This window comes from Chinchilla lanigera, unplaced genomic scaffold, assembly GCF_000276665.1.
Source record: "Chinchilla lanigera isolate Chin_1 unplaced genomic scaffold, ChiLan1.0 scaffold00172, whole genome shotgun sequence".
In the NCBI taxonomy this organism is placed as follows: domain Eukaryota; kingdom Metazoa; phylum Chordata; class Mammalia; order Rodentia; family Chinchillidae; genus Chinchilla; species Chinchilla lanigera.
In genome coordinates, this window is record NW_004955573.1 from 389,167 (window position 1) to 401,639 (window position 12,473).

A 12,473-nucleotide genomic window follows, 5' to 3' on the forward strand; every position below is an offset into this window, starting at 1 on the left:
GGAGGCCAGCCTGGACTACACAGTGAGTTCAAGACCAGCCTGCCTACACAGCAAGACCATGTCTCAAAAAATAAACAGAACAAAATTATGAGGGAAGATAAATTCTGTACCTAGCTAAACTATCAATCCAATTAGGGTAGAAGATATTTTTAGGCATGAGAAGTCTCAAAAAATGATCTCCCTGCCACCCTTTCACAGTAAGCTTTTAGAAGATAGACTCCAATGAAAAGAATAATAATCCAAGAAAGAGGAAACATGGAACTCAGAACAGGAATAGGAAGAGAGGCCATAGGGCGGAGGTCAACTCACAGCTTAAGGGAAGCCATCTGGAGACTAAAAAATGGACAAGGATTTCAGGACAGATGTGGCCAAGGAAAGGATTAGGCTGATGGATCGATCACCTGATGGGCCTGAATTCATGATGGGTACATGGAAAATTAGACAACAAATTGAGACAATGAACTCCAGGGAAAGGAAACTCCAAGAAAGAGGATATAACCAGAGTTATTTATGTAATAATATTACAAGCACTGAATTCTGGCCTGACCGAAATGTATGGTATCACCGTGTTGGGAGGACGGGAGAAGGGGAAGCATTGCAGGGAGCGCGGGGATGGAAGAGTTAAATCTCATTTTCTGTTTTAAGAAATCTTAGATCATATCTAAAACTGAAAAATCAAGAAATAGCTGTACAAGCATGTTACTTAGAAACAGGAGGCGCATAAAGGACTCAAAGATGGTTGAATCCAAGAAGCAGGTCAAGAGTGTGAAGAGGCGGAGCTGCTTTGTTTCGTGAGCAACCTTTCAGGACATTTTGACTTTTAAAATTATCAATATGTCTGCCTTGACAAAAATAAAAGCAAGTTAATGAACTAAAAGTCCAGGAGGAAGGAGCCATAAAATGCAAATGAGATTTAGGTGGAGCAATGGAACATTCTGTTCCTTTGCATTTTAAATGAAGGGCAGGGCACACCAAACTATTTGATATGTGCAGTGAATAGTAAGAGACATACTTGGGATTTATATGTGACAATTATAGAGCAAAGATATGGGGAGAGACAGATGTTGGGAGCAGAGTGTCATAGAAAAATAAGGAAAGAAAGGAAGGAAGAGGAGGAAGAGAGACAGAAACAAATGCCAAGACCCAGAAAGACATAGTCCAGACTCATAAACACAGCATGGGAAGTGTGAGAGAAAGCAAGGCGGCAGGTGCACCTCTGTGTGCATGCCCACCATACACACACAACCAAGTCATGATGAAGACTCGAGTCTTCATCGCTAAGATCTCAAGCTTGTGTTAAATAACACAGAGAGAAGCAGGACATGGTGGTACACGCCTGTAATCCCGGCACTCGGAGTGGCCGTAGCAGGAAGATCACAAGTTTAAGCCCAGCCTGGGCAATTTACCAACCTGATGAGACCCTGTCTCAAAATCAAAAATACAGAAGGTTTGGAGATGTAGCTCAGTGCAAAGGGATCAACCCCCATGAAAAATAAAAATAAAAAGGTACGTAATGAGACTATCCCCACCAGACCTTCCCCGCAACCACCTTCACCGCAGAACTAATCCTCTGTTTCCAAGACCAGCTGAAATCTATTCCCTTATTGGGAAGCTTCCAGACCACCACACTGAAGCCATTACTCTTATCTACTCGGTCTCTAGCAAAAGAATGTCTTGTTCTAGGACACATTTGCAGTGAAATTCTTAGACCTTATGACATTCTTACATAGCTGCTTTTTTTATTTTTTATTTTTTGAGACAGAGTCTCGCTCTGTGGTTCAGACATGCCTTAAACTCACTCTGTTGCCAGACTGGCCTCAAACTCATGGCAATTCTCCTGCCTCAGCCTTCCAAGTGCTAGGATTACAGGTGTGTACCACCACGCCTGGGCAGCTGTTTCAAACTGTTAATTTTTTTTCTTTTTTGAGACAGGGTCTCACTGTACAGTTTGGGCTGGGCTTGAGTTCACTATGTAGCCCAGGCTGGCCTTGAACTCATGGCAATCCTCGTCAGCCTCCGGAGTACTGGAATTACAGGCATGTGCCACCACACCTGGGTTTAAACTGTTGTTTTCTCTCTCGAGCTTCTATTTAGCTTTCCCTTCAATTAGCTTAGATGTGCATGGGGAACTGAGGAACCATACCTGTCTACTGAATAATCTTCCGAGGGCCCAGGTTCAAAGAAGGCTCTGGTTTGGAATCCCTTCTCTGCTATTTACTTTATTGCGTAATTTGAGCTAGTTACTTGACCTCTCTGTGTGTCAGAGTCCTTATCTGCAAAGACATTACTTTACTACCAATATGCTACCATATTTGACCCCTCCCCAAAATGATAGTTTTATAAGGATTGAAATATATGATGAATGTGTAAATTCTAAAAAAACTTTATTATAGTAAAAGGCACATTGCCACGAAACCCCTTCAGAATACTCCTGGTTTAGGACACGCTTAGCCCATCATTCTTGCCATTTTCTGAAGCAGTTCTGGAAGTCTTCTTTCTGGACTGTCTTTACAAGGTATGATAAAAAATATGGTGAACGCTGCTGCCAAATGCCATCCAATGAAAGACAGGCTCATAAAAACACGACTGCGTGTTCGCATCCACCTCATTTACTGCATCTGGCACAGTGTGACTTCGGGCTCCTCCCCAAAGTCAAAACGATCACGCAAAGTAAATGCTTTGGATCTGTTCAGGACATCCAGGCAGCCACAACAGCGCCACTGGAGACACCGAAGAGTGTAGCACCCCCGTGACCCAGTCACCTTGCACACATGGGAGAATTCTGGGGGACACTGCAGATCTCAACCATAATCGGTATACTTCACTGTATGCAAATTACACCTCAATAAAGCTGACTTTAAAAAAATAGAAACTTGGTCTCACCCCTTTCATTGTGCTGGCACCTGGGTCAAGAAGCAGTGGTTGACAAGAAACCGTATACAGTTTATAAAGCTGGCAAGTGGCTAAGGTTAGATTTAAGGGGTGAGGGTTTAATTCACCTGCTCAGTCCGAAACAGAATAAGAAATCCTACTGGCATACTCAAAACCAAACACACAAATAACTTGCAAAGTTGTTAGGTCTCATACTAGGAATCAAAAGGTGACTCATGTGAAGTGTTTTTGTTTTTTTTTTGGTTGTTTTTTGTTTTTCTCCGGTACCGGGAACCGAACTCACGACCTTGCGCTTGCCAGGCAGGCGCTTTTGCCGCTGAGCTAAATCCCCAGCCCTCATGCAAAGTGTTAGGATCACCTAACTCAGGGCTTCTCAAGTTCAGCACTGATGAGCAGATACTTCTTTACTGGTGGTGGTGCTGTGGGGCGCCCTGCGCACTGTGGGATGTCTGGCAGCACTGTTGCCCTCTATAGTTCAACTACCCATTCTCAGTTGCCAGGTGTCCCTGGGGGGCAGGATCACCCCCATGGAGAGCCATACACTAACGACCAGTTAGCAGATCTCATGGGTCATGCAGCCTGCTCATTGGATGCAGTGCCATTGGGGACAGGAACTCATGTCCCCTGGGCCCTCCCAGGATGCTGAGCATCCTTAGGTCACATCTGGGCTCATCCCACGCGCACGTGAAGGACGGGTGCTGCTTTCCTCCTTGGTGGGCGCCTTCATCTCCGCATCCCAACTGGTGGTTCCATGCTGCTTCTCGTCTTCACCTCCAGGGCAATGGTCCTTCTCCTTGCTGTCCTCTTGTGCCTTCCCCGGACGCCCTATGCACACTGTGAAGCCTGAGCAGCCTCCTCTCCAAGACATAAACGATGGTCGTCTTGGCGGACAGAGTCAACGTCCATCCTCCTATAGAATCTCCAAGAAAGGAAATCTTCCATCCACCTCAGTGTGGGAGGATGGGAGGTGGACAGTCCCCTATGCAGGAGAGAATTCTAGATGCTGACCCATCCCTCCTCGGATTTGTTCTGTTGCCAGGGACTCTTCCCACCCCAAGGGCCTCTGTAACAAGTTCCTATTCAAGTCCTCTTCATCCCTTATTTTAGGGCTTCCCAGGTCGGAAAGGAAGAAAGAAAAGCAAAAGAGAAGTGGGGGGGGGCTTTCCCCCCTTGACCTTCTCATTCACCCAACCCCAACCTCAAAATGGGGAGAAAGTCTTCTCTGCTTTTTTAGATGTCCGTGTCTCTAAGTAGTCCAACTGTGATGGTTACAGACCCAAAGGCAAAGGTGCAGTTTATGTTACTAGATGAGCAAAGTAACATCAGATCTCAAGCTGATAGTGAACCCACTTAAAATTTTCCTTTGACTAATTTTTCCAGGTTTCCCTTCATGACTCTGAAATTTCAGGAATGTCTGTGTGTCGTTGTCCCACCCATCCCTGGGCTGTAAGGCAAGGATGTCAAGTGGAATCAGCACGAGGTCACCACTGGGTCAGTGGAAAGTTTTTTAAATGGTAGTGATTCCATCTCTGGTGCTTCTAGCCTGTGGGTCTGGTTCTCAGCCATTTTGGGTCGAGAAAGATTGCCCCAAGGTGGTAGCAGAGCTCAGTTCATGGGCTGGATGAGTCCCAGCCAACCTGCTTCTCACTCTATCCTTTGGGTGGTTTGGATGTGACAGAGCAGTCATGGAAGCTGGACCCCAGGGTGGGCCACCCCTCTGCACGTGCGTGCATTAGGCACAGCTGGGTCTGAACAGCAAGTGCCCTAGCTCCCACTAGGGGTCCACTGCAGGTGGCATGTGGGGGAAGCAACCACATGCGGGGATTCCACATTATAGGATAAGTGGTCCAGGCTACTCCACAAATCAGGGTTATGGCAACAAAAGACAGACAGACAGCACACCAAATTAGAAGAGAAGATGAAAACGCATCGTCAGATAGAATGCATTGAACTGGGGAGGAGCTGAGTCCATCCCATTCTGGAGAAGATCCAGGTGGCATGGACTGAATGTTTTATCCCCCTCAGATTCACACACTGAAGCCCTAGTCCCCACGATGATATCTGGAGATGAGGTGTTTGGGAAGCAATTATGCTTATATGAGGTCCTGGGGCTGGAGCTTCATGGTGGGATAAGTGTCCTCATGGGAAGCTTTCTCTCTCTGCCACGTGAGGAAGCACACATGAGGAACAAATTCACCCAGCACCCTCATCTTGGATTTTCCAACCTCTAGAGCTATGAGAAATAAATGCTGTTGTTTAAACCACCAGTCTAAAATATTTTGTTATGGCTGCCTAAACGGAGACAACAAGATACTTTGGGGGACAACTATGGAAATGTGTATATGGCCTGGGTATTAGGTAAGACGAAAACTTGTAGGTGTGGGGAAAGGAGGTTAGTAGCTGAGAATAGCACCTTCCAAACCAGCATGCGTAAGATGATGTTGTTTTGTTTAATAAGACATATGTGCATGGAAACGTTTCTGTAATACATAGTAAACTGTTCAACGGTAACCTCTGGATGGTGGAAATATGTTGTTGTATTTTGTTTTGCAGTACTAGGTAACTTTCTACAATGCATACATATTGCTTTGGTAAAAATAAAAGGTTATTTTTAGTTAGAAAGCATGTGTGTGGTAGAAGGGACTTTCCTAGATTATTACTACCAACTCTTATTTATTTTTCCCCCCAAAGGAGGAAAATTTTTGACTCATCACTCTGATTTTTAAAAAAGCCCATTTTTATTGTGGAAAATTTCAAACAGGCTCATGCGTAGACAAAACACTGTTAAAGACTACCCGTGTATCCATCATCCGACCCCAATAATCAATCAACCGTGGCTTTCCTTGTTCCCATCTTATTTTGAAGCAAATAGCAGACCTCATGTAATTTCTTCTATTAATATTTCAGTATCATCTCTCTAATGACTCTTAAAAATATGTAACCACAGTACATTATCATACCTAAAAATTAATAACTCCTTACTATCAAATATCCAATCAGTGGCCATATTCCCAATTGTCTCATAAATGTAATAAGTGAGCTTCTAAAAAAAAGTTTTATTGAATCAAGATCCAAATAAGGCTCACAGATTGCAATTGGCAATATGTCTTTTTTAGCCTCTTTTAATCTACAAGCTCTCACTCCATCCCTTTATTTTTCCTGGCAATGTTTTTGTTCCGGATGATTGACCTGTGGCATTTCTCAGAGTCTTGATTTTGTTGATTCCATCGTGGTGGTGTTTTATGTCCCTCCTTCTTCTCTGGGTTTCCTGTAACTGGCAGTTACACTAGAGGTTTGATCATATTCTCAGGTGCGATTTGGGGAAAGAACATTTTTTTTTTTTTTTTTTTTTGTTTTTCTCCGGTACCAGGAACCGAACTCACGACCTTGCGCTTGCCAGGCAGGCGCTTTGCCGATGAGCTAAATCCCCAGCCCCTTGGGGCAAGAACATTTGGCAGGCAGCGGTGTGCCCTTCCATCAGCAGGCACGCAAGGTCCGATTGCCTCTTATAGTGTGATAGATGAGGATAGCTGCCGTGGGAACCCAATCCTCATACTCGGATCCATCATGTCACGGTGATATTCCAATTCTAAAATTCTTTCTTCACTTATTAGTTGGATTATACCTGTAAAAAGACACTTCCCTTCTTCTGCGATTTAGAGAGGCAGATAGATAGATGCTGGATTCTTTCCCTTTACCAGTTTTCAAATAATGAATTGATTCCCTAGGACCTCCAAAGGTGAGCACTTGTTCCTAATCGTATGAACTCATGGATTTCAATCTATTTGTCTTTCAATCCGTTGCAGTTATTATCCTCCTCCATGCTCAAATTATCCCACGTTTTGGTCACTGGGAGCCTCTTTAAGTTATTCCTGAGTTTTTGAAATGACCCTAGTAATCTTTGATAGAAACTGCTCTTCAGAGCTAAAATATCTCAGCAAAGTCAGGCATGAAAGCTGAAGCACCACAGTATGCGTTCACACTTTCTTTTTCTTTCCTTTGGTTCCAATGCTTGACTCCCCAAGGAAAGTCTCCTCACCCAGTCTGTGTCTGCCTTGACATAAATGCCCCAGGCCCTCTCACCTCTGCTGTGCCCGCCCTAGTGACCCGTGCTCTGCTGGTGCTTCCCAAGGCTGGAAGTCAGCATCGAAAATACCTTCGTGACCTAGGAGCAGCGGAGGAGTCCCAGGTGAGACCCAGCCCGACCTCCCAGGTGGAGCCCCTTTCTCCAGCCCTCGTGAGGTCTGAATTCCAGCACAGCCTAAGCTCTTTGAGGGGTTGTGCGGCCCTGGCTCTCAGCAGCCCTAGGTGCTTACCTTGGACTTGGTCTTCCCTGCCCTCCTTCCCTCCTCTCCTTCGGCTGTGCTAACGTTCTAGTCTCTCTCCCCACTGGTCTTCAGCCTCAAAGAATGGGTATCTTACTTAATGTCCTCTGCAGGCCTCTAAATATCCCCATTTTATAGATAAAGGAACCAAGACTCTGGGTTCTAAAGGCCAGTCTGGGATTCAAATCCATACAGCGGGTTCCTTGATTGTTTCACGACACGGAGCACAATTACCTGTCTCCTGTCTTCACTCTCTCTGAACAATTAGTTACTTCTTTTTTCTTTAAAAACACTTTTTTTGATTTCAGAATTAAGATATACACATAAGCCAGACATGACGGATGGTGCATGCCTATAATGCCGGTCTTCTGGGAGGCTGAGGCAGGAAAATTACAAGCTTGAGCCCAGTCTGGGCAACTTAGTGACTTAATAGTATGACCCTATCTCAAAATTTAAAAAACAGTGTGAAGGCCCTGGGTTGAATCCCCATCCCCTGTAAAGATAAACAAATAAAAATCCAAACAATATAAATTAATTCTTTTTCTGCCTTTTCTTTTCTTTTTTTCCTTTCATTTTTGAGACAGGGCTTCACTATGCAGTTCAGGCTAGCCTTGAACTCACTTTGTAGCCCAGGCTGGCCTCAAACTTGCAGTGATCCTCCTGCCTCAGCTTTGTGAGTGCTGGAATTATAGGTGTACACCACCATGCCTGGCTAAATTAATTTTTTAAAAAGCAAAATAAGTCCTCTTTCTTCTCAGACCTCAAAATTATCACCATCAACCATTTGGTGTATTTCCTTCCAGACCTTCTCCTCCATAAATATTTACAAGTAAATAATTTTCTTTTTTTTTTTTTTTTTTTTTCCCCCGGTACCGGGGATCGAACTCATGACCTCACACTTGCCAGGCAGGCACTGTGCTGCTGAGCTAAATCTCCAGCCCCAATAATTTTCTATAAGAGGTTTTTCTATGTACATTTTGCTGCACATTGCCTTATTCACTTCTTAATTGACTGTGAACTGCTTCTTGGGATCGGGACATTTGTATCTTCTGCATTCTATTCAACAACTTCAGTTTTCCACTGTTACCATAAATGATTTTATCGGCCACATGATGAGCTTTGGGGCTGTTTCCAACTTTTCATCTTTCCAGACAATGCCGCAATTAGTGCCCTGGTACATTTAGCTTTCCATACCTGCGTGTGACTATTTCCATAGGATCAATTCCTGGAAGTGGAATCTGGGAGTCAACAATCTACACATTTAAAAGTTTCACAAATATCAAACTAACCTCCAAAAGGATGGCCTTAATTTACACGTGTACAATGACTGCCTGTTTCCTTTACATACCTGTCAGGGACTTTTTTATTGACAATGTTTTGGGTTTTTTTTTTTTTTTTTGTCTTTTTGAGACAGGGTCTTGCTATGCTTTTATTGACAATGTTAGGAACTTTTTTCAGTTTTGTCCCTGATGGGTGAAAAGTATTTTACTGCTGCTTTATTTTGCATTACTCAGTTATTACTAAGGCTGAACATATTCACTCCTAATTTCTGTTTCTTGGGTGATGTGTCTTGTGTTGCTTTTTCTTTTCTTTTTTCCTTTTTGAGACAGGGTCTCCCTGTGCAGTTCAGGCTGGCCTTCAGCTTACCTGGGAGCCCAGGCTGGTCTTGAACTCACAAGATCCTCCTGCCTCAGCCTCCCAAGTGCTGGGATTACAGGCAAATGCCACCACACCCGGGTCTTTTTCCTACTGACTCATGAACCTTTCTCTTTTTTTGAAGATTTAAATTGTTTACTTCTTTGTTAAAAGCAATACTGCTTGGTCTTAATCTATGATGGTGATTTGATTTTAGCAGTAAAGACAATCTTTAAGATTCTTCTCTTGCTGGGTGTGGTGGTGCACACCTGTAAACCTGTAATCCCAGCACTCAGGAGGCTGAGGCAGGAGGATCATGGTGAGTTCGAGACCAGCCTGGGCTACAAAGTGAGCTCAAGGCCAGCCTGAACTGCATAGCAACACCCTGTCTCAAAAAGACCAAAAAAAAAAAAAAAAAAAAAAAGATTCTTCTCACTGGATATTAGACAGGTAAAGATCCCATGATTTCATAGTCTACATTTGTGTGAAAGTCAAGCATTCATTCATTTGTCTATCAATTCACTCAACTTTTTTATGAGATAAACAACTGTTGAATGCCTGTGTACCAAACTAGGAAGGAACAGGAAAGAGAAATACTAATGAGATCCTGTCACTTGCTGTTAAGGATCTCACATTTCAGAGGGAAAGATAAAGTCAATTGACTTTGCTATTATTTTTAACCTTAAATGTCCAAATGGCTGACATTTTTAATTTGCTGCAGTTTTAATTTGCATTTCCCTACCAACTAAAGACACAGAACATCTTTTCATGCGCTCATTGGCCATTTGTCCATCTTCTTCCATTTGTCCACTCCTTGCTGTTTTTTGAACCCTTCTAGATGTTGTGTTAATCTCTATTTTTTTTTCTGGTACCGGGAATTGAACTCACGACCTCGCGCTTACCAGGCAGGTGCTGTGCTGCTGAGCTAAATCCCCAGCCTCTAATCTCTTTATTATGTTGGAAATATTTCCCTAGTTTAGCATTGGTAGTTTGACCTTTGCCATATAGAATTCTTATGAAAGATTATTGCACTCAAAATCCTTTTGGCTTATGTGCTTCTGGTTTTCATTTCATTTATTTTTGCAGTGCTAGGCCCTGAACCCAGGACACCACAGATGCTAGGCAAATGCTCTACCACTGAGCTATACCCTCAGTCCTTCATTTTAGACAGCCCTCTTCCATCCCAGGGTTAGAAAAATGTTCACCCATTAGTCCTTTCAATGTCTTGTTTTCACATTTAAATCGTTGGGCATAATGAGTGAAATAAACATGCTTCCAACCCATGCCCTCTCCACCGGTAACTATTCAGGAAACAACTACTGAATAACCAAACCTTTCCCCCATCATTTTACACCACCCTTTCTGTAAGTGTTAGATTCCCATGTGGACTCGGGGCTATTTCTGGACTCTATTCTGACCAATTATGACAGTGCTGTGCTAGGGCCAGGGTGCTCTTATTTTATTTTATGTCTTAGTATTTGGTAGGGCAGTTCGCCCCATTCTCCTATTTCAGAATGTTCTGGTTTCCTCATTATCATTCTGAATAAACTCTCAAAGTATTTTATTGAGTTTCTCAATCCTCTTGGGATTTAGAGACTGCACTGAATTTGTGGGAAAACTGATTTTTTTTTCTTGTACTGGATATTGAACCTAGGACCTTCAAACTGAGTTATCTCCCCAGCTCTTTTTATTTATTTATTTTTAAAATTTTGAGATAGGGGTCTCACTAAGTGGCCCAGGCTGGGCTGATACTTGTGATCCTCCTGCCTCAGCCTCCCAGAGAGCTGGGATTACAGGTGTGTACAACCACACCTGGCAAAAACTGACATCTTTTATACTGAGTCATCTTATCTTAGACTAAGTTATTACTCTTTGCTTATTCAAGTTCTGATTTTAAAAATATTTTTTGCTATGGTGGGGATCATACCCAGGGTTTTGTGCATGCTAGGCAAGTGCTGTACTACTGTGCTGTATACTTAGCTCTGTCTCCCCCCTCCCCAACCCTCTTTTTCGAGACAGGGTCTTGCTATGTAGTTCAGACTGGCCTTGCACTCACTGCAATCCTCTTGCTTTAGCCTCCCAAGTGCTGGGATTACAGGTATGTGCAACCACGCCTGGTTTCCCCTTTTAAGTGAACAAAAGGACTTCAGTTTTATTGACTGATCCAGTATAGGTCCTCTACATTTCTTGTTAAAATTACTCCTAGAGCTGGGCACGGTGGCGCATGCCTGTCATCCCAGCACTTTGGGAAATCGAGGCAGGAGGATCACAAGTTCAAGTCCCACTTGGGCAATTTAGTGAGACAGTGTTTCAAATTAAAAAATAAAAGGCATGGAGAGAGAGCTCAGTGACAGAGCATCACTGGGTTTGATCCCCAGTACCACAAAAAAATTACTCCGAGGTATCTTATGTTACTGTTGCTCTTATGAATGAGGCACTTCCTTCCATTAATTTTCTAAAATTATAGCTATAAAAAATGCCTGTTTATATTTGTCCTAACTCCTGCTTCTTGTCACCCTGTCCCTTCCGGAGCTCAGCTGTGTTGGCCTTGAGCTCCATCTCTATGTTGATACCTCCTGCTGTCCTCTCTTCCAAACTACTGTCAACTTACTTCTAAACCTACATTTGAACATCTACGTACCACTGTCATCCTTTCTCATATTCTGTAGAAGGCCTGCATTATTAATTTGATTAATTTTTCAAAAATAAATCCATCAAAAATAAAGTTGAGCTGGGCACAATGTTGCAGAGATCTAGTCCCAGCTACTCCAGAGGCTAAGACAGGATTGCTTGAGCCCAGGAGTTTGAGACCAACCTGGGCAACATGCCAGGACCTCATCTCCAAAGTAAATAAATAAGCCAGTCATGTGGCACTGTAATCCCAGCACTCTGGGAGGCTGAGGCAGGAGGATCACAAGTTGAGAGTCTAGCCTGCAAACCCTGTCTCTAAATAAATAAATAAATAAATACGGATAGGGATGTAACACAGTATGAAGGCCCTGGGTTCAATCCCCAATACCACACACACACACACACACACACACACACACAAAATAAAAAATAAAACAAAAAAGGTAAGTAAATACATTTAGCCCTCACTTGTACATTAACATCCATGAAATACCAAGTAGCCTGGTGTGCTGGTTACACTTTTTCTATTTTGAATAAAAATAAATACAAAACTATTAAAGTTGTAAAAAGTGCTTTCCATACCACTTTTTAAAAAATCTCTTGCATCTTCCACATTTTGGAAACCGTTCTGGCTGGGAAGAGTTTGCACTGCTCTCACATTCTGAGCTCTTCTTCCAGAGTCACGCCAGGCGCTCTTTCCTGTCATTTCACCGATTGCTACAGCTCGACTGAGCCTCACACGCGACCAATTCCGCTCCTTCGTCCCTGTCCTGAGGGTGTTTCCTCTTGCTTCATCTTGCAGCTGTCCTTTGCTCTCCATCCTTCCAAAAGCCCTCCCTGTCCTCCTCCCTGGCAGTGGACAGCCTCCCTGCAAGCTTCCTGGGGACTCCTCCCCGAGGATCAGCATTGCGCTTTGACGCCAACCTTCCTGCATGAGCTTTGTTGAGGCCGGAGTCCTCACTGCCCACCACTCAGACCCGCTTCATGCCC